General features: G+C 40.5%; 3 long non-coding RNA genes across 5 annotated transcripts in view; 1 reads left to right on the forward strand and 2 right to left on the reverse strand.

The window, feature by feature from the left end:
* LOC112643103 (uncharacterized) overlaps positions 1 to 23,067 on the reverse strand; it is a 127,148-nt gene that overhangs the window by 43,960 nt on the left and 60,121 nt on the right. The gene's annotated exons all lie outside the window — the stretch shown is intronic.
* Positions 4,304 to 21,379, forward strand: LOC118353575 (uncharacterized). Of its 2 annotated transcripts, XR_004812803.2 has the most exons (5): positions 4,304 to 4,415; positions 4,780 to 4,930; positions 7,967 to 8,110; positions 17,284 to 17,456; positions 21,089 to 21,379. It is a non-coding gene; the product is annotated as an uncharacterized LOC118353575 (long non-coding RNA). The 2 variants fall into 2 exon arrangements; XR_007409181.1 differs by lacking the exon at positions 4,780 to 4,930.
* On the reverse strand, positions 15,046 to 16,096 carry LOC112643102 (uncharacterized). Of its 2 annotated transcripts, XR_003125625.2 has the most exons (3): positions 16,017 to 16,096; positions 15,590 to 15,713; positions 15,046 to 15,355 (listed from the first exon to the last, which is right to left on the reverse strand). It is a non-coding gene; the product is annotated as an uncharacterized LOC112643102 (long non-coding RNA). The 2 variants fall into 2 exon arrangements; XR_003125624.3 differs by lacking the exon at positions 16,017 to 16,096 and having other exon boundaries at positions 15,590 to 16,008.

The following is a 23,067-nucleotide window of genomic DNA, read 5'->3' on the forward strand; positions in this document are numbered from 1 at the left end:
TAGATCGTTACCTTGGGAGCTGGGTGATTTCAGCTGGAGGTCTTCCATGAGGCTGTGGTCAAGATGTTGGCCCAGGGTACAGTCACTTGAACCCTCATCTGAGTCTACAGAATCCCCTTGCAAAATGACTCACTCACAGGACTGTCATAAAGAGTCCTAGATTCCTAATTGCTGTTGAAGGGAAGTCTTAATTACTCCACGCCAACCTTTCAATAGCACTGCTTGAGTGTCCTCACAACATGGTGGCCGATATCCCCTGGCATGAGTGATCCAAGTGACAGAGATCAAGAAGGAAGACATCATGCCTTTTATGATCTAGTCTCTTAAGACATACATCATCACTTCTAGAAAACTCTCTTCATTTAGAAATGCTGAAGCCATGTCCAAGGGGTGAGGATGGGAGGGGGTGACATTCAGTCTCCACCTGTCTAAGAGAGGAATATCGAGCAACATGTGAACATATTTTAAAACTTCCAAAATCTCTTTAGGATAGTTCAGGATAGAAATGATTCAAAAATGAATCATAAGGGTAGCAATTCAAATGACAAAAGAATTCTCTGAAGGACTCTGTAAGTTGGCAGCAACAAAGTACACGTAAGTATTGGTTTTCAGATCATTGCTTACTTGACAATGAGATTGGGAACCAAAGGATCTTTAATTGAAATGTTAGCATTAGAAGAAACTTTGTAATAATCTTGTAAACTAATGGAAAAATTATTTAATTCACAGAGATTTTCAGGAACACACCTGATGTTTATAAGAAATACACCTTACAATTTTTCTGCTATGATGATGAAAGGAAGTCAAAGGTGTTAATGTAAGATGCTGATGAAGATGTTAATGCTTCTAATATAACTGGTGGTGAAAGGAATGCATAGATGGCTGCAATAATCCCTTCTTTGAGACTATTTTTGTTATTTTTGCCGTATTGTATAATAAAATTCTGGAGAGAAATACAATGGCAAACACTGTACAGTTTTCATTGCACGTGTCAGGAATATGGGGTGGAGGAGACCAAAGTTTCATATTAGTTTACAAGACCAACAGTTAATTCCTGTCAAAAGTAAATAAGTAAAATTCCATCAAATGAGATCTTTTTGGCACAGAGGCAAACAATCAACTTGTGTTATTTTTTTTTTCACTTTTCCAACAGTGTGTTTCATCAACATACAACTATAGTGCCCTCTTTCTCTCCTCACACCAAAAATAAAAATAATTACAATAAAAGGCTTTTTTGGCAAAGCCAAAGACGTTTACACTTATGAAACAAACTATTTTTAAGTTCCACTGATAGAGAGACTTGTGGACAAACTGCCCGAATAAATACTGCTCTTCCTTAGCCAATGACTGGGTGTGATGGATTAAATACCAAACAAGAAAAAGTAACAAGTCTCCATGACACTCTCCATGTTTTCTGGCATTTCTCTCTTCGTGGGGACTGTTCATCTCCCCCGTCTTGAACTGTCTGGCTATGAGCTTTGTATTTCCGCCCTGAGTGACACTTTTGCCATCTGTACCTGTTTGCCTCCTACTGAAATGCACCAAGTGTGTTCCAGACAGCAGTGAATCTTTTGCCTCAGACAGGTTTTGATTTACTTAGCACCTATCAGCTAAGAAGGCTTCAGTGTCTAGAGTTGTGTGACTGTAGAGAGTTTTAAGAATGGAAGAGGTTCTTTTATAAAGTCAGTTCTCTCCTGTTATCTCTGCAGCCTTGCTCTCCCAAGTGAGGCCCATGAGCTAGACAGTTCAAATGACCCAAATCTCTGATGCCACTGCAGACCCATGGAATCAGAATCAGGGCTTCTTAAGAAGATCCCCCTTAGGTGATTCCTATATGTACGTAAGTTTGGGAAGCAGTGCCCAAACCATTTCAAACTCAAAAACATTTACATTCCACATAAATGAGAAAGCTTTACACATAGACTAGACCATCAGATGGTTCTCCTTGTTGGGTCATACTGGGAAACTCACCATAGACTCAGGCTGCAGAAAAGAAATTACAAGATGTTAATGTTCACATGAGGGTGGCTCCCCTCCATGTGTGGTGGGAAACTGAGCTATGCGACCGGACCATCAGGCCCAGCCAAGCCAGTGTTGTAGCCAAGAACTCCTAGCAGAGGTTTGCAAACAAAATCCTTCAGACAGATGAATTCTGGCTGAAGGGAAAAGCACGAGGCCACAGCATATACCCAGTTTATGGGAAAGGAGACCAAATTCAGACACATTTAGCTCTGTTAGCTTTCCTGGGTTCCCCCAACTTCTTATTTCTCCATTGAGTTATTCACAAACAGGATGACCATTTACAAATCTATGGACAAAGGGCCAGTGCTTCACTGCTGAAAAGGAGCAAAGGCATAGCTACTGCCATCCCCAAACCAAAAAGCTCCATTTGGGACTGAATCAGAAGCAGAGTTATACACTCACATCTGCAAAGAGCAAACACTCGTAACATTGAAATATTTGAAAAGCCACCATAATTACTGGCTAACAAGAAAAGCATAATACAGATTCCAACTAGCTCTCAGTAGATCTCAGCCCCTTACTTTCTTATTCAATATTCCATGACACCAACAAGGCCTGAGAGGGTAGCATTACCCTCTCCGTTTTACAGGTAAGGAAGGAGGTACTGAGCGGAGAAGTAAATCTCCCATTGTGACAGCTACCAAGTCCCAGAACCATAACTACATCTGGGCTCTGTGATTCCAACGCAGTGTTGTGTCCTCTCTACACATTTCTACACACCACTTGAGAGATTATCGAAGGCTTATCCCAACTACTCCTAAGCAACTAGTCACTCTTCCTTGTGGTGGAATTGCAGAGTGATTTGGAAACTGCAATAAATAAAGCCCCACCCCTTCCCCAAGTCACTACTCAGAGGTCACTTCTATTCTTAAGTAAATTAAAAATAATCAACTTTGAGATAATAGGAATGTAGCCACTAGTCTTCCTCAAATCAGCCAGACATGAAAGACTACAATGTCATGCTTCCTATTTAAGCCGTCATTTCCTAAAGCCTTTGGAGTTGGGTTTAACTATTCTAGAGTCATTTTTTATTCAGTTTTTCAAACGTGGCTCACAGGATTGTGTGTTTCTTCAAAGGCAATGTATATAACCCACCCAAACTCTAGTCTGCTTGAGATTCTCCCCCAGAGAATGCATCGTTGCAAGAAAACTGGAGCTGATGTCCATGGTCTTCCCAGGGCAGTCTCTGAAACACAGTGGCCAAATGGAATTAGGCAAAATTTATGGGATAAGACCCACTTAAATCTTACAAACTGGTATTGTGCTCTTAACTATGCCAGACACAGTGCTAGGCCTCCGGGACCCCAAACTGAGTAAGAATATAAGCATAAAATGGCATAATGTGAGTTGGATGGTATGATTGAAGTACATGGATATTAGTGGTGAAAGGTGTGAATGGTGATCAGTAAGTCACATTGAGGGAGGGCAGGTAAATGGTTGAGCCGAACCTTGAAAAGTGAGTAAAGGTGGGGAGGGTATTATACAATCTATACCAGGACTGACAACTACAGGTAAACCCAACACCAACCCCATTACTGTGCCCAGCACAGACATCATCAAATTATCATAGGCTTCTTTCCTTCTCAACCAAGACATGGTGGTCTCAAAATCCTAATGCTGGTATTTTAGAGAACACTCCCAGTCTGTCCAAATGTCTACAAGTTCTTTGCCATCTGACCTCAATCCGTGGCATCTTCTTCAGGCATCTTTGTTTTCAGCAAACCAATTGTATTGACTTACTCCCATAATGTTTCAAGAGAGCTTAAATAGACCTATGTTTGGAGGAACACTTCTCCATTTTTAATGTTTCCTTCCAAGTGGAGAGAACCCCACTCTGGCAAAACTTCTGGTCTCTCTCTGCCAGTTTTATTTATCCTGTCCCAGTAAAGGAGGATTAAATTAGCTGATTATTAAATTTGTGAAGAATAAACTAGACAAGCACAGTTCATCTCCTCCCATTTTCCTTTTGGAGGGATGAGTTCTCAGTATCTCCATTCCTTATGATTTTTTCTGGGCAAGGTTTTTGTCTTGTAAGTAAGGCCTCCCTCACTGAGGTGGGATGTCCATCAATAGGGCTATAGTTATACTGCATAGTTACATTAAACCACATTTTCCAGGAAAATGAGACAAGGAAATAGAGTTATATCTCAGAAGATTGTATATAATATAGAGATTTTTTTAAAAGTCACTGGGAGAGTAAGACAGAGCTCCTTTCTGCATTCTAGAGTTATGTACTTCATTCCAAAAGCATTATGAAACTGTTTACTCCAGAGAACCATGGCCAGGCTAGAGTTAAGTCTGAAAGAACTTTGCATCTTAAGGAAGGACTAGTCCATCACTCAATCTAGGGCATTAGTGTTCAACAGAAGGAAGAGAGACAGCACACCTCGAAGGTCAGTTACTGCTTGAGGCTGAGCCTTACCCTCTTGGCTGGGGACATTGGGCTGATATTTTTTTACCACAGGAATGCCATAATAGGCATACAATTTCTGCCAGCTTCATACATTAGGGCAGAAATGTGTAGATTGTTTTCATAATGGCCCATAATAAATCATGTCTCCCTATATCCATGCCTCTTTGCATCATAAGTTTGTCACTCTGACCATCAAGAGATGGTCATTTCCTTACCCTTTGAATTTGACCTAGCAACTTGCATTAACCAGCAGAATGCTGCAGACTTAATACGTATGTCATTTGCCGATGAGACTTATGAGGACTGGCACCTGTTTTTTACCCTCTTGAAATTCCCATCACTAGCCCAGGAGAGACTACTGCATGATGAGAACCATCTAGAACGACAGTGAAGATGACAACCAGTGTCAAGGCTCCAGACAGATGAGTGACCCATCTTAACTCCTCTGAGCCTGGTTAAGTTGCCAGGTGATTACAGCCATATGGGTGACCCCAGGTAAAACCAGCAGAATAACCACTCAGCTGAGTTCAATAACCCAAAGAGTCATGAGAAATAATAAGTCATTGTTTTAAGTCATCCCATAATTTGGGATGGTCTGTGCCCCTGCGAAGGCCAGTTGGTATAAAGAGTGTGTTTCTCTGTGGATCTAAAGGCTTTCTGAAGAATCTGTCGCCTTATCCAACATAGAATTCCAGTATCTTTATCTTCAACCCCCTATAAATGCCACAGACTTCTTCTTTTATTAGACAATGACTTTGTCTCCCTCTATTCCCCTAGGCTTCTTTACTGGAGCCTACTTAATTTTGCATCAAGAATCTTTAGGAGAAGCTACAGTTGGCTAAGTTCATTTCCCTTTTTTATTGTCCTCTTAATTAAAGGCATATCCCCTCTCTGAGATTCATACTCCACCACCTAAAATCTCTTTTCCTCTTCTCATATTGTCCAGAGTAATTGAACTGCAATGGAAGAGGACATACATTTCTTGCAAGAGGAAATTTTTTTTTTTTTTTTGACAAATCCTTATCTTACCAATGACACATGCCACTTTGGCTGTTCCTAGCTAGGCACAGGGACTAACTATTGTTAATTAGAGATAGGCCAGCCTCGAAGGGATTTGACTCTGGTTCCAATTTGAAATGGGGCTTGTGTGTTTGGATGTGGATTTGGATTTAGACTGTACTGCAACTTTCCTTTGCACATTAACTTAAAGCTCTTTTTCTTAAACCCAGCCAAAATGTTGCACTCCTTCTTATGCATGGGAGCACACATAGCAAAAAAGACAAACTTTTAAGTGTAGATAAAGGCTTTGAGTTGATATCTCCCAGCTGAAGGAAAATTGAAGATTCCTATTTGGAATTGCTCTGCCTTTCTAGAGCCTTAGTAGAACCAAACCTATGTTGTTTTTGTTCTGCGATGTTCAACGGTCCAACTATATTTTCATGGATTCAATAGATTATTTTGGAAGTCTTACAAACTGCTATCAACTGACTGTTTACTATGTGTATTTGCTTATCTAAATCAATCAGAAGGGTAGAGGTATTATCTCTATTTTGCAGATCAGATATATGAAGAGAGAGAAGTTAAGAAATTAACCGTGTCATGCTGAAATGCTATACTTGGTCTTAGTTCCTTAAAGAGCAAACCACATAACACAAGTAATCCATGAAAAGTTCTTCTACCATAAATACTTACATATTAACTATGTTATTCTGAAATAAACTGCAACTATCTAGCCCTACCTTACACACATCACAACTGATGCATGAATCCTAGAATCTTAGAGTTCAGAGATCTTGTCCAATTCCTTTATATTACATATAATGAGACTAAAGCTCAGCGGGATGAGGTGGGCACTTGACGGGATGGGCACTGGGTGTTATTCTGTATGTTGACAAATTGAACACCAATAAAAAATAAATTTATTAAAAAAAATAAAGCTCAGTGGGAAAAAAGTGTGACTAGCTCAAAGTCACACAGTGGGCACTGGAAAACCTGATTTACAAGCAGTTGGGGTTTGCACATTAAGGCATGTGGTGCACAACAGTAAATGAGGTTGTCCCTTGGAAAAGATTGGCTTGATCCCCTATGAGGTTCACACTGAGAATGGCATTTATCTTGCTGAATACTACTTCATCCATGACATGGCCCCGATCTTATAGACTGTGAGATTCATATTTATTTTTATGCAAGCTGGGGGTCTAGTTCTAAGAGATGGAATCACATTAACCAAACTCACAGACTGAAATAACAAACCAGAGTGTAGATTAATTTACACCAAGGAATACCTTTATCCCTCCTCTGCCAAACACACTGTATGACAGTTAAAATATTAAAATATCTTTCTGAGACACATAGTCATTCTCAAAAGCAGGACAAACATATTCATGGGCAAAAAGTAGAAGAGAATACCCAGAGATAAGTAGAAGTGGAAGCCACCTACAAATCTCCAAGACCAAAAGCAGGAAGAGGCAGCTGGGAGTTCACTGCTTTCAGCCTAACACAGAGGTCCTCAACGTCACCACCATTGACATTTGAGGCCAGGTAATTCTTAGGGTTATGGGGTCCTGTGCATTGTAGGATGTTTAACAGCATCCTTGCTCTCCACCCCCAGCACCACCCTCCCTCTTTACCTTCCAGCAGTCCCACTACATAAGCAAAAATGTCTCTCATGGCCAAAATTGCTCCCGTCTGAGTACCACTGAGACTCACCTACCACTGAGGTCATCTAAATATTACAAACGGCTAGGCTCCAGAGCCAGACTCACTTTAGAAAACCAAGGGTTGAGGTAGAGTATCCTCACTTTTGAACAGAAGCAACCAAACTGCTATCACCATCTGTCTGGCCAGCTGTTGTCACAACACACTCGGGACAGGATGGATAGAGACAGCCATCTCACCAGAGACCCAGCTAAGTCTTCCACTGGCACAAAGCACCAGATCGGTGACTCTCTCACATCCCCATGAGCCACTTAATGCTTCCAGTTTTTATGAGGCCCTATGTCACTTTCATCTCCTCTGGATTAACATCAATAACCTTGAATCCAAACCCCCAAACCAATGATCTCTGCATCATAACAAACTGCCCAAAGCCCACTCAGACTATGATTTTAAAGCCCAAACTATATTGTACTCATTATGGCATCATTAGCTCACCTGAGAATCTGGTACAGATTAGGTGTCAAATAAAATGTTTGTTCATGGACGAAGGGATGAATGGCCTAGTCTGAAGTGAGCACCTATAATGTATGAGGTTCTGAGCAAGGTTTATTAGATTATGAGCTTTGACACTATATACAAACCTGGATTTAGACCCTGATATGCTTCTCACTAGTTGTGGTACCTTGGGACTATGACTTAAATTTCTCTGAACTCTAATTTCTTTTGTAGTAAACAGGAATAACAATGACACTTAGCACGTTGCCTGACACACAGTATGCCTTTCATTTTATTTTTCTTATCCACTAGAACATATAATGATATTTAATTCTGACATCTTGTAAATTGAATCTTTCATTAGCATTTTTATTTTAGGTATCAGAGGGAGTAAGTGATTTGCCCAGGGGCACAATGCTATCAGCGAAAGGATCAGGATTCACAGCTGGCCATTCTGACAGGCTGCATCCTGGGATCTTCACAACACCACCCTATTCAGTAAACTCCTAGAGTCATTTTCAAGTAAGCAACAGATTACCTTGGACTGCTAATTGTTTGAGTCAGGGTGCTTTTTATTTACTTTCTGGAAAACTTCACTTTACTTACCCCATGTCTGGGAGGATGCAGAGAGAGCATCTCCTTCTTGAGCAGACATCATGCCTCCAAGCTCTACATACAGTCTAACTGGCACTATCACCTAGGGGCTCCTACCCTTCTAGAACTAGGATTGGGAGGTATTGTTTTATTTGTTAAAGTCAATGAGGTTTTATTTCTTATTTGTGCAAAACTTTTATTTTGATTTCCATGTCAGAATTTCTCTGTTTTAAAGATTTTATTTATTTATTTATTCCTGAGAGACACAGAGAGAAAGGCAGAAATATAGACAGAGAGACAGGCAAGCTTCCCACAGGGAACCCGATGCAGGACCCAGTCCCTGGACCTGAGATCATACCCTGAACCAAAAAAGATGCTCGACTGCTGGGACCCAGGTGTCCCAGAGTTTCTCTGTTTTAATGAAATTCAGAGTTAGTTTGGATTTGGGATTCACTGCATCCAGTTATTTGAATTGACTGAACTCATCCAGAGTTGGCTCCATCCATCTCCCAAATTCACGATGTCAGCTCCATCAGGATGTTAAGAAGCTGGATGGTTTTCATACAGCAATAAATTCCAGCACCACCAATATAGATTTGAATGTCTGGGAAGAGATGGGATTGAGTAATTGTAAGATCTTGACTCTTGGCGTTCTTATTTCAACACTCTCAATAAGAAAATGTCACTTCACCAAATAAAAAAAGGTAACCTAATAATGTTTACATCAAACACAGCTCATCCATGATTCCTGGCAAGCTTTTTCATTGGCAAGAGAGCCCAGCGATACGGAACTCCTTGGAGCGGTGAATCTGAGTTTCAAACTCTGCAATAATAAACACCTACAAAGAAAGTCATGCCCACAAAAGAGCCCATGATGCTGTCATGGGTTCCCAAGAGAGGGAACCAGGACTGAACCAGGGCCCCAGCTGTCCTCTGCTTTCCCCTAGTCCCTTGCATTTCTTTCTTAATCCCACCATTTCTTCTGATTCAAAGGAAGCATATAACCCAAAGGCTCTCTTGTTTCTTTTTCATTGGGACAAAAGTTTCTTACGAATGCCCCCCAGTACAATTCCTCATTGCTCTTCTTTTCTAAGAGTTACTGCTCTTCTCCTCACCTTTACCAGAGGATCAAAAGTGATGCAGCCAAAGCCTGTCCTCCTCCCACTTAGACTCTCCCCAGACTTGAACCTGCGAGGCCCTGTTCATGCTCTCAGGCAAAGCACTGCTACAGATACAAGTGACAGCTGGCTCGTAAGACCTCACAAGCAAGTTTTTTTTTGGGGGGGTCTTGCTAACATGCATTGAAACAAATAAGGCAGAGCAATTATCACAGTGGTGATGAGGGTAAGCTCCTTCTGAAGATGTATGTTATTTTTATAAGTGAAGCAAACTCAAATGTATTGGTGTTTTGGGGGGTTTGGGGGGGTTGGTTTTTTTGGGGGGGGTTGTTTGGTGTTTATTTGTTTGTTTGTTTTCTTGAGAGACAGCATGTGAGCAGGAAGGAGCAGAGGGAGAAAGAGAATCTTAACCAGGCTCCACACTGGGCAGGGCTCAATCTCATGATCTTGAGACCTTGATCAGAGCTGAAATCAAGAGTCAGGTGTCTAACTGACTGAGCCACCCAGATGCCCCTCCAGTATTTTTTCTGATTTGGGTTTTTCCGAATGACTTTGTGCTCTGCATGTATTCAGGAGGTGGCTCTCACATGGAGAATACGTTTAGAAGCCAATATACTATAGTCGTCACCATTCTTGACTTCCCTGGGAGAATTTTTACATCTACCTAGCACATAGGTGATGAGCATTTCCCTTCATCAAGACCCCTTGGCCTTTTGTCACTACTGATGCCCTCATCTGAATTGGAATGGCCAAGTTCATGGAACAGATGAAGGGAGCCACTCAAATAGCTTTAGGCCCTAAACAGTAAGGTTTAGCCTTCTTTCTCATAGCTGTGCTTTGTAGGAAAAAAAAAAAAAAGAGTCTAAAATGTTTCTTATGAAAGCTACTATAGCCTGAATTATGCCCCCTTAAAATTCAAATGTCAAAGCTCTGCCCCCCAATGTGATGGTATATAAAGACAATAAGGGTTAGATGAAGTCATGAGGACAGGACCCCACCCCCAGTCCAGTTAGATTTGGGCCCTTATAAGAAGAGGAAGAGACATTAGGGCTCTCCCTTTTCCTGCTATCCCAGGGCACAGTGAGAAAGTGGCTGCCTATAGGCCAGGAAAAGGGGCCTCACCAGAAACCTTCCATGCCAGCACCTTGATTTTTAGCCTGTAGTACTGTGAGAAATAAATGTCTGCTGTTTAAGCCACCTGGGCTATGGTATTGTTGTGGCACTCCAAGCATACCAAGATGGAAGCAGATGGAAATCATCACTTATGCAAAAGTAGCCTTGATTTCCTAATCGTAAAATAGCCCTGAAAAGTCAGGAGGCTGGAGAAAGATGAAAAGAAAGACTGAGCATGCTGAATTCTTCAGAGCCAACTATTAGGCTTCAGCAGGCCCCTGGCCCATGAACACCGCCCATGGGAAGAGTGGAAACATGCTGGGGTGGGGTGGGGGTAAGGGGGGCGTCGTGCTCAGGGAAACTGATCAGGAAGGTGGTACCTCAATTCCTTGGGAGTCTCTGGAGAAAGCTGATCTTTTTAATGTACCAACGAACAAACAAACAAACAACAAAAGCTAACCCATTGAAGACCCAACTATCTCAGGTTCTGCAGGAAGGGCTTATTTTTGTTTCCAGGGAATTGTTTTCTTACTGTGGAGGCTTTGCTGCCTCCTGCCCAAGAAGTGGTTTTGTTTTCTCTATAGGCATTTACCAGTCTCTTTTGTTGCAGGAAATAGAGAGCCACACAGGCCACCTCAGATAATAGGGTTTTACCGCAAGGCACAGAGAGCATTAAGGAAGGAAATAAACTCGGGAAAATGGAGAATGGACCCCTCCCCCTTTGACAGTAGGATCTCCCCAATCTCCTCATTGGGAAGATTCCACCCTCCCAGCTATTTCTCCTGTCCCTTCCTCTATGCACCATCCGCCTCATGCTTTACCCTCTCTCCACCTCAATAAATATTTCAGAATGAATGAATGAATGAAATGCCCATCCTTTCTATTCCTTCCTAATGTGGCCTTAGTCACAGCTTTAGCTTTAGAGCCCATTTTGTCATCATTGCTTTGTGAAACGTGTGTGTGTGCGCGCGTATGTGTCTGCATGTGCATGTGTTGTTTTAACTACAATTCTGTCTCCTACCTTCATCTAATTTTCCAAATTAAATTCCAGAAGCCAAGAAAGAAAAAACAATTGACCTTGCAAATCACTATTATCACTGCTTCTACAGAGATTTTTCATACCAGGTCACTCTTGTCTGGTCAGTTGGTTGGTTGGTTGGTTGGTTGGTTTGGTTTGGTTTCCAGATGGTAGGGGAAGAAAGAAGCAAGATCCTGGGGCTTAGAACATATCTACATTGGGGCGCTCACCACTAAGATTTCATGATTTAGCAAATAAAATTGCAGGATGCCATATTTGGATATACTTATTCTAAAAATCACTTATTGTTTACCTGAAATACGAATTTAACTGGCTGTTATGTATTTTATCTACTCCCCACCAAACCAGTTTGAATGAGGCACCTTCCCAAAGATGAGATTGCTGGGTGGCCTGAGTGATGTGCCCAGTCCCCCAGCCTTTAATGGAAATCTGTCTAAAATACATATGTGATCAATGGGAGGACTGAGTGACTCAGTTGGTTAAGCATCCAACTCTTTATTTCAGCTTAGGTCATGATCTCAGGGTCCTGAGATGGAGCCCCACATCAGGCTCCCAGCCAAGCATGGAGTCAGCTTCGGATTTTCTCTCTCCCTCTCCCTCTGCCCCTCCCCCTGCTTGCTCTCTCTCTCAAAAAATAAAATTAAATAAAATACATACACGATCACTGTTTGAACAGACAAAAGGCATGAAGTATACAATTAACCATTTCCTGATAATACGGGGTCATCATTGCATCAGTTTTGGGTGTGTGTTCAAGGCCTCTTGTTGCATGTACTGTTAGCCTCTGCACTGGAACTTTCATTTGGGAGGGCCTATTTTTTCAGATGTATGCTAGCTATGTTCTCGCTGTCAGTGGTCACAGCTTGCTGCTGGTAGTATGTTTGCCTCTTTTGCTTTCAAATATAGAGAGGTTTTTTTTTTTCTTTTGGTAATTATTACATTTATTATATTTTTTATATATTTGGTACTATAGTACTATTTATGTACTTAAAATACGAATACATGAGACTCTGAGTGAGGGCATTAGGAATTTTATGAGATTCCATATTAATATTGTACTTCACAGTTTCAAAACTTGTGAGTTCTAATACTTAGATTTTATAGCATTGGCTCCTCAGAAATAGATTTGCTACATTTAGAGAAGGAAGACTGCACTTATTTATTGTTGCTGAGTGGTGTTCCAGATTCTCTGCTTTATGTGACATACAACTTAGCAGTGTGTTTCAGATGCATGACATTGAGGTAGCTAAATCCCCAGTAAAAGAGGTTATTACCCTATTTTTAAAATATAACATTATGTAATCCTTGATTCCCCAGGCTGTTCCTGAGTGGGGAAAGATGACCAGGGTTAAAGATACCAATTAAAAGCATAGCTTTTTTTTTTAAATTTCTGAGCTTCCACTATTGCAATTGCTGACACCTCAAAACTGCACCTGACCAAGCTCCACACAGGGTGCTCCTCCTCCTATAAGCCCTGCTCCATCAATGGTACCACCATCACCATTGCTCAAGCCAGAAGAAGGTCCTGCTAGACCTCCCTCCTCTCTTAAAATGAATAAGTCATGAAACTGGCCAATTTTGCCTTCTGACTACATTAATCTTTTCATTCTTTCCATTCACACTCACCTGTCCCTGTCCCTTTTTAAATCTGCTGGGACTATGGAAATAGCCTTCTATTTACTTCCCTCTTTTAATTTAGGGCCTTCTGCCCCCACAAATCAATTGTGCACACCATCATTGGAACATTCTTACAAGATAAACCAACCCGTGTCACTGCTCTACCTAATTCCCCACTGGCTCTGGGAACCAGACCCTTCCACACTCGTGGCCTTCATCTCCCACCTTAGTCTTCTGACCTTGAACTTTATACTCTCTGAAAACTGCTTGTGTTCTCTCTCCCATGCAGCACTATTTCACACCTCAGTAGCTTTGCTAATACTGTGTTCTCTGCCAGAAACACTCTTAGCAACTCTACCGCCTAGCCAGCTCCCACTAATGCCTTTCTAAACTCAACCGTTCTCAGCTTCATCCTCTCCTGACCCCAACCTCAAGCTGGGTTTACATGCTTCTCCTTTGTGTCCCAACATCCGGGATAGCTCCTTCTTATAACACTGCACAACATCAAAATTTTTCATGTGAACTTATCTTGAGCTAGACTATGAGCCTCCTGAGGGTAAGGATATTCCTCATTCCCTCTGTCCTAAATGCTTGAAACAGCACCTTTCACACAGGAGATGATGACAGTCAGTGGATCTGACCATGGAGACAGAAACATCTAACATGTTCTTGAGAGCCCTTCAGCTCTCCTCTCCTCTCCTCTCCTCTCCTCTCCTCTCCTCTCCTCATGAATCTCTGCTGGACATCTGGCAGCCCCGCTCTCCAGCTGCTGCTGCCTCTGCTGATGCCAACAGTGATAGGTCAGGGCAATTCCAGCTACAACTCATGCTGTAGCCATTAGGTATTACTCTTTCCCTCATGGCATTACATTTCTTCTAAGGTACCCAACCATGGAGGCTTAGTGTTGCCATTTCTTATAGTCCCTATGATGTAATAAAATTTATTTTGTTATAACCCAGCTCCCTATTATCCAAAATTAGAAAGTATTCCCTGAGGAGTAACTTGAAGAACAATGTGAATGACATCCTCCAGTGCCTCCCTTCTCACCCCTGATCACCTCTTGCTCCTTGTGGGTGCCTGTCCTGCCCAACTGGAACAGAACTGACGTGATAGAGCTCAGTTTTACCATCTTAGTTTGTGCCAACACTCAGATACCTTGTATAAAGTTTGAACTTCACCCTTCTGGGCCCCTTAATTCCAGTACCTTAAAATGTCAACTATGGCTTTTCCCTTAGATCTCCACTAATTTTCGTGCAGATAAGATGCATCTAGACTTCTCTCTTAGATGGTCAGTTCTCTGCAGGGGATTTCCCCCCAATCCCTGACCCCTGCCTAATTTTCTGACCTTCCATACTTTTACTTAGAAATGGCCTCTTCTACTGGAATAAAGCAGATGCCCCTTCAAGGTGGATCAGACCCTCTCCTGAACTGTGAGGCCCCTGAGGCATTATTCCCGGCTCTGCTGACAGAATGTGTCAATATTCTCAATCAATGACAGTTGGGTTATAGAATAACTCTAGAGCTTTGCACAAAATCTGGGTTTTCCCCACTCATGGACTGTACAAGTGTCTGAAGATCTTATATTCCGCAGTGAAGTGTAATTATACAAACAAGCTCCCTGATGACACTGGAAGCAGAGTTTGAAAACTTAAAAACCCACAACTCCTTAAGTGTATTCTTCAAAGTCAGATGATTTATATGTCAATCATGTATAAGGTTTGTGTTTTAGTTTCCCAGTGCAATCTCAAACGTCTTACCCTTTGGTGACTTTTCTCTTCTTACACATCTATGCAGGCCTCTTTTTCCTGGATACAATGCATAATGGCACTTACAAGAAATCGTTGGTCTCTTTCTTCAAAGTAGAACACAATGAAGTTCGTGGCAGATAGTGATTCATGGTTAGATTAATTAGAAACTAAATGAAGGAGACCAGAGTATTTAGTTATCTATTAATGCATAACAAACTACCTCAACACTTAGTAGCTTAATACGACAACCATTTTATTATGTCTCTCAATTTCGTGGGTCAGGAATTCACACAAGGCTCAGCGGCATAATTCTTAGGTTCTTTATGGCATAAAGCAAGTACACTTGGGGGTTGTCCACAGGCAGATGGGCTAGTCTGGAGAGTCAGCTTCGTTCACAGATCTGGTACCATGACAGATGCCTGGGAGGCTACACTCAGCTGGGACTGCCAAGGGGAGGATGTACACCGGGTCATTCCAAGACGGTCACCTCAGAAAAATCGGACTTCCTGTGGGGCTAGCTTCCCACTGAGCAACTACTCTGAAAGACAGAAGGTGGAAGTTCACAGTCTGTTGAGGCCACAGAGTGTCACTTCCACCATTGCCGATTGGTCAAGCAGTCCTGGAGCTCACATAGGAGGGGACGTAGACCTGACCCTTCAATAGAAGAAACAGAAGAGAATTTGCAGCCATTCTTTGATGTACCTCCAAGAAAGGCTCCTGAGAGAGTGGCAGAGAGAACATAACCTCATTCATTGCCTCAGCAAATACTTACGGGGTGCCCACCACTGAGCACAAGATGATATGCTGGGCTCTAGAACAAGTCTGTGAGCTAACTCGTGGGTCGCAGACCAGGACAGCTCTCAGACCAGGACAGCTCCCAGACACTGACAACAGATCTGCAGTATTTGTTTTTAAATACTTGAATTAATCGTCAAGGCTTAAAAATCTGTGGGTGTCACATAAAATCTGAGTTCTCAACTTTAAGGGATGAAAAATTAATCTTGCCAGCACCTGGCTGGAACTGCCAAAGAGCCACACGCAGCTTGAGGGGCCTGGCCTCAGGCACAAAGGAGCACGTGGCTACAGGGAGTTCCAGGCCTTACCACCCCACCCCCCGCCCCCAGTAATGTTCCTTCTGGCTGCTTGTGGGCCCTTCAGCCCACCGCTCCCCCCTCCACTGGCAGAAATATGGATAAAACCTTGTCCCTGTCAGCTGTCACCAAAGCCATAGCTTTTGGAACAATGGCTGAACTGGCCACAATGGCCACAGCTTCTAGAATCATTTACCATTCCGTGACACCATTCTCAGAATTCTTTTTTTTTTTTTTTTCAATTTGAGAGGGAGAGAGAGATAATGACAGAGATAATGAGCGAGAGCATGAGCTGGGTGCAGAGAGAGAAGCAGGCTTCTCATTGAGCAGGGAGCCCGATGTGGGGCTCTATCCCAGGACCCTGGGATCGTGACCTGAGCCAAAAGCAGACACCCAACTGACTGAGCCACCCAGGCACCACTCTAAGACAGAAATTTTAGAAGTGACATATGGGCAGCAAAAATGGCGTAAGAAAGTTTTAAGGGCAGCCTGGGTGGCTCAGCAGTTTAGCGCCGCGTTCAACCCAGGGCCTGATCCTGGAGACCCGGGATCGAGTCCCACATCGGGCTCCCTGCATGGAGCCTGCTTCTCCCTCTGCCTGTGTCTCTGCCTCTCTCTCTCTCTCTCTCTCTCTCTCTCTCTCTCTGTGTGTGTGTCTCATGAATAAATAAATAAAATCTTTTTTAAAAAAAAGAAAATTAACTTAAAAAAAGAAATAGTTTTAAGTGACATAAAAATGCATTTTTATTTTAGCAGACTTGTTTTTAATTCCATGTACCTGAAGAAAAAATATTACCAGCACATCAAACCACGTGATGGACACTAATGATACAAATTTCATATTTTGAAAAAAAGCTTATGAAACATTTCTTGCATATAAAAATGTCTACTACATGTAAGATACAAAGAATAATCTAATAAACGTGCACACACTCACCAAACAGCACAGAAACAGAATGTTATGAATGACCAGTCGTGCTCCTATACCTCTTTCCCTGATCATGGCTTTTTTTCCCAAAGTAGCCAAATTTTAGGTTTTTGTTAGTGTCCCTCCATTGTTTTCCTTCACAGGTTCACTATACCTATATGCATCTTGAAATAACATGTTTAATTTTGAAAGTTTCAGAATTATAGAAATGGAAATGTCCACATGTATTTGTGACTTGCTTTTTTTTTTTTTTTTTTTTTGCTCCTGGTTACATTTGTGAGATTTGTCCATTTTGAAGCCTATAGATGTCATTCATTCATTTTTATTGAGTTAAGTAGTCCACTGTATGATATATTGCAACTCACATAGTCATCCCTCTATTAATGGTCAATGAAATTATACATTTTGGCTGTAATGAATAACGTCATTATGAACATTCCCCTACAGGTGCACAAGTGCAGCAGTTTCTTTAGGGTACATGCCTGAAAAGGAAATATCTGGATCTTAGAAGATGCTCCTCCTTATCAAGTATCCCAAATATAGTATTGCTAAATCACTTCACCAAGTGGCTTAACCCTGCTATCAGCCATGCATGAAAACACCTGCTACTCTACATCTTGGTCAGTACTCAGTATCACTCGACTTTTTAGCATGTACCTCTCTGGGGTATCAAGTGATATTACATTATAATTTTAATTTGAATCTCTCTCATTACCAATGAGGTTGGGTATTTTTTGTCTGTTTATTCTAAATTCTGTTTCCTTGTAAAATATCTATTCATATCTTTTCTATTGGGATAGTTTTCTTTTTTTATTGAAGTGTAGGAATTCTTTATGCATAAAACACTAGGTACATTTGTGGGGAGTTTTTTGCTTTATTAGTAGTGTGTTTTACTGGAAAGTTTTCATCTTAGTACAGTTAGATTTGTCAAATTTTTCATCAATGTTTTGTAGTTTTTAATTGTCGGCTTACCCTGAATCAATAAATACATAAGACAAAAATTTCCCTAAATATTTAAGGTTTTGTTTCTCACACTTAAATCTTTAGTCTTCCTGGAAATTATTTTTATATATTGTATAATGTAGGTACCCAATTTCACTTAATATGGATAATCAATTTTCCCAGCACTGTGCCTATTTCTAGCCCAATATGCAAGCTTTATCTGACACCAAGTTTTATATGTGCAAAGGTAGGTTTCCTAGCTCCTGAATTTATTTTAGTGGTCTAGTTTTTTTTTTTTAAATCTCTGTACTGCTGGTACACGGCCAATTAATATAGCTTCAAAAATATCACATAAGGAATATTTCCCTACCCTGTTTTTCTTCAAGAATGTTCTTTTTGGCCATTTGCTTTTTATTGTGAATGGTATGCTCTTTTTCTTTTTAACTGTATATTCAAAATGCATATTGCTGACATCCAATTTTTAAAATACTTAAATCCAGCAACCTAGCTATACTTCTTATTAATTCTGATAGTTTGTCTATAGGCCATCTGAGATTTTTGGGGGTAGGACAAAAATACTGCCTTCAACTGATGATGGTTATGTTCCAGAAGTATCCTTTTCTTGTTTCTGATTTTAAGGAGAATGCTTCTAATTAATTACCATTAAGTATGATGTAGCTGAAGGTCTTTTGGTCAATACCTTTTATGAGGTTAAGGAATTTTCTTCATATTCTTAGTTTGCTAAGAGTTTTTTTTCCATGAACAAGTGTTATCTTTTATTCCATGTGTTTTCTTCATCTAAAAAGATCAGCATATGGTTTTCACGTTATAGCAAATTTGCATTCCTTGGAATAATTCAATATGATTATGATATTCTGATATTTGTAGAATTACCTTTTCTGTACACTGTTTGCTGAAATACTTTGCCAAGGATTTCTACATCCATATTTATGATTTAGATTGGATGGTGATTTTCCCTTTCTATACAGTCATCATCTGGTTTTGGAATTACAAAATGAGTTGGGGCATTTCCTGTTTTGCTATTATCTGGAAGAATTTAAATAATATTTAAATTACCTTGAGTAACTTGATAGGATGAGCACTGGGTGCTATACTATATGTTGGCAAATCGAACTTCAATAGTATATATATGTATATATATATAATAAATATATATAATAAAATATGTAATATAATAAAATAAAACCTAAAAATTAATAAATATAGGTATATAATAAAATATATATAATAAAATAAAATAAAACCTAAAAAAAAAAAGTAAATAAATTACCTCGAGTATTAGAAAGACTAGTCTGAAATGTCATTAAAATGTTGTATTTTGGGGCACCTGAGTGGCTCAGCTGGTTAAGCATCTGCCACTGGCTCGGGTCATGATCCCCAGGTCCTGGGATCAAATCCTGCTCAGCGGGGAGCCTGCTTCTCCCTCTCCCACTTTCCCCACTTGTGATTCTCTCTCTCTCTCTCTCTCTCTCTCTCTCAATGTCAAATACATAAATTAAATCTCTTGGGGAAAAAAAGATGTTGTATTTTATTTAGGGGAAGATTTTGATATTTATTCATTCAAAAATTTTGACAATTATAGCACCATTCAGGATTTCTGTGTCTGCCTGAGTTAATTCTGGTAATTTATATTTTATAGCAATTTGTCCATCAGAGAAGAGGTCTAGGCTAAAGACCTATCTATCTTTTTATCTCCTGCATCAAGAGCCAACACCAATTGAATAAAGGTGCTAAAATAAAATGTAATGAACCAGTGATACAAAATGATCAGTCACCTGCCATGCTCCCAGACATACTAATTCATGGGCTTCTCAGGGGACACGCCAATGAATCTTGAACACAGCATAGTGAGGGCCAAAGCCTGCCTTGGTCAGTGGCTCATTTTAAGTCCTTAACTCAGCACTAAAAATTTTAACTGGAAATTGAAGCTAATAATCCTGATAAACTGCTCACTTCACTGTGTAAGTGTGCAGATGTAAGGTGATAACACACACACACACACACTGCATTTTGGAATACAATCACTCAAAATTACTAAATGCAGAGGAATTAATGTACAAACCAAGTCCCTTTCATCCCATCTTTAGGTTTCTGGTTCACATACAAAGGGGTTTGCAAACTCTATTAATGTCTCACAAAATGTAGCCACTGGCATGATGCCCACCTTAGCTATTCTCTACTGATCATTGCTTCCAATACACAGTGTATTTCAAAGAGTCAGACAGATTATGCAAGGTCAGACACAGTGCTGGGCCATCCTTCCTGGTGTCTCATGTGGCTGAAGCCGTATTCTATGTGGTCATAGGTTTACTAAACAGCTGTGCTGGAGGAGAAAGAGCTTGAACTTTGGAGTCTGGAGACCCACATGTAACTCCAACTCTTCTACTTCCTAGCAAGGGACCATAGACAATTCACAGAGCTCTTATGGGCCTCCTTCCCTGTATAACAAGAATGAAATCATCTCCCTCACAGTATAATGAGATTGAAGATTCTCACCTCCTTTGTTGTAAATATGAAGACTAAAAGAGATATTTGTACACATGTTCTTAAAACTGCTATGCACAATATAAAATAATCTTTTTTTCCCTAATGATAATCGAATAATATGAATGAAAAGCAGGATTGTATAATGGGCAAAGACTGAATCTTACAACAAGAAAATATAGGTTTGAATACTTAGTGCTGCCTCATTTAAGATGTGTGCTTTTAATCAAGGTACCCTTTACTTTGAGAAGTAAATGGGAGCTTATACATAAAGTGTTGGCAAAGAGAAATAAATAAATAATATTTTATTTTATCATCCCACCCCCGACCACTACACATTTGAATTTGACCAAAGAAAAATACACATATTTATCTTTTAACTTGTTCTGTTAATTTGTTCAATTGGTTCCAAACTGATTTTGAAAAAATCCCAGCCTGATGGAAGAAAAAACACATACGGCTTTGGAGTTCTAAGAATGTGTGGGTGAGACCAGTTGACCTCTTTGGATTAATGCTTGAACTCCACATGTGAAGTCTTTGCTCTGTGTCTGAGCAAGATCTCTCAGTAATTTAAAGACGTTTATCTCCCCAAGATTAGTTAATGGAGGATGGACTTGGGAAAGCCCGGTGATAAAATTTCTTCCTCAGATTTACCTGATGTTGAGCTTGAGAGGGGGCTTCCTCCAGAAGTCATTAGGGAAACCTCATCCATAACTAAAACCAAAACACCCTCCACTGTGGCTTTGCAGATTCACTGAATGGAGCAGTTAGAAATTAACTTGTTCGGCTTCTCTCTTGCCTTTAGCCATCCACACCCAGAAAGAAAAACACCATCCAGCAGAAGCTCAGTGCTGAGGTGTCAGAATCAGAAACTACTCTTCAGAGAATTCAACTGAGTCATTTGGAGATGACGGTTGACTAGAGATATTTTATCACTTTCTGACATTTTAAGTTAAATCTCCTTTAGAGAAATTGTGGAGTTTGAAGTTGCTTAGCAAAAGTCTGCTAATTCTCTGTATTGTATTATCAGCAATTTGAGGACAGGGATCAAGTCTCCTCATTTATTTTTAATCCCTGGGGTGGTACTGACACAGAATTGCTGCTCAATAAACATTTCTTGAATGTTATTCTTCTCTCTGAACTCAATTTGCATTGTGTGGACTTTGGCACCTGCCCCCCACTTGGCCTCCTATTCTTTTCCCATTTACTACCTCCTTTCACTAAAAATGACTAAGGCATTCTTCCAAGACCTGGCTCAAACTCATTTCTAGCAGAAAGTCATCTGAGATTAACCATACCTTCCGTGATCCCCTCCCCCACATTTGGCATTCCTTCAGCCTCAGAGGGTTTAGGCTGCATATTGGTTGCTTTATACAGGTCTTCCAACTGACTTATTTATAATATCTGTTCCTTTCCAGTTACAGAAAGATGAATACCTGGAATTGTGTTAGGCATTTATCACCTTCTCAAAAAATGTGCATTAAAAATGGAATGCATAGAGAGAAAGAAGAAAGAACAAAAAAATAAGAAAGGTAGAGGAGTATTCCTAATGTATGAATGCCTAATATACACTGCTTCTGTAAATGCAGCATCATGGCAAATCAGATGAATAAAATAATTGCCATTGGATTATTCTTCAATAAGATAAAAACAGAACACAGAAAACCAAGAGAAACCATAAAATACAGAGAATGAAGCACATATTGTTTGCCTCTTTACTCAGTTTAACTTCTCATTGTTATAGGGATTTCACAAAGGTGACCACCTTCCAGATATTTTTTATATTTGTCAAACCATCATTTGTTCTTGTAAAGAAAATCTACTTTATTATCCCCCTTAAATGCATCCGGAAGTACAAATTGAGTCAACAAGCAAGGGAGTTGGGATTAAAATCTGATACAACCGTTAGCAGGTGTTTTAGTCAGTTCTGCAGGATGAAAATCCAAGACCAAGATGCCAGTAGACTTGGTTCTTAGTGAAGATCCTCTTCCTGGCTTGTAGAGAGCTGTCTTTTCACTACATCCTTACATGGCACAGAGACTGAGCTCCAGTCTCTTCCTGTTTTTGCAAGGACACTAATTCCATCATGGGGGCTCCACCTTCATGACCTCATCTAAACTTAATCACCTTCCAAAGGCTCTACTTCCTCACACTATCACATTCGGGGTTGGGTCTTCAAATATATGAGTTTTAGAGAGACACAAATATTTGTGAATATAGAATATTCACAAATGTTCTATAACACCAGAAATCTTCAGTTGGTCCAGAGGCCATGTGAGGGTGATGTGGCAATGATGTCTGCCATGAGGGTATTCACCAGCACTAATTCATGCAGACGATGATGGCTGGCTGGAAACAGGCTGTTCTTTCCTCACCACACTGGATTCTTCTTGAAGCCACGTGCTCTGTAGAAGAGAAAATGTTCCTCTTCATTTGTTTTTTCACTGAACAATTATTTATTACTTATTGAATCTCCAGTATGTGTCAGGTGCTCTTCTAGGTACCTGTGTTGGTCCCTCTGGGAGCTTATGTTCTAGCTGGGAAAGTCAAGCGATATAGTAATGAACAAATGGGCAAGATCATTTCACAATAATATATATAATGAAGGGTAGTGTGATAGGTCATTATTCAACTCAACATACGTGACTGTCTGCTCCTTTGCTAAGGTTCCTAGATAGGTTCTCCAAGTTTGTCCTCAGATGATTTTATTTTTGTCAATGTCAGGAGAATCTCACCTTTTCTTTCTGCCATCTTCATCCTTTTCCTTCCAGCTCACATTTATTG

This window comes from Canis lupus, chromosome 38 (genome assembly GCF_003254725.2).
Source record: "Canis lupus dingo isolate Sandy chromosome 38, ASM325472v2, whole genome shotgun sequence".
In the NCBI taxonomy this organism is placed as follows: Eukaryota; Metazoa; Chordata; class Mammalia; order Carnivora; family Canidae; genus Canis; species Canis lupus.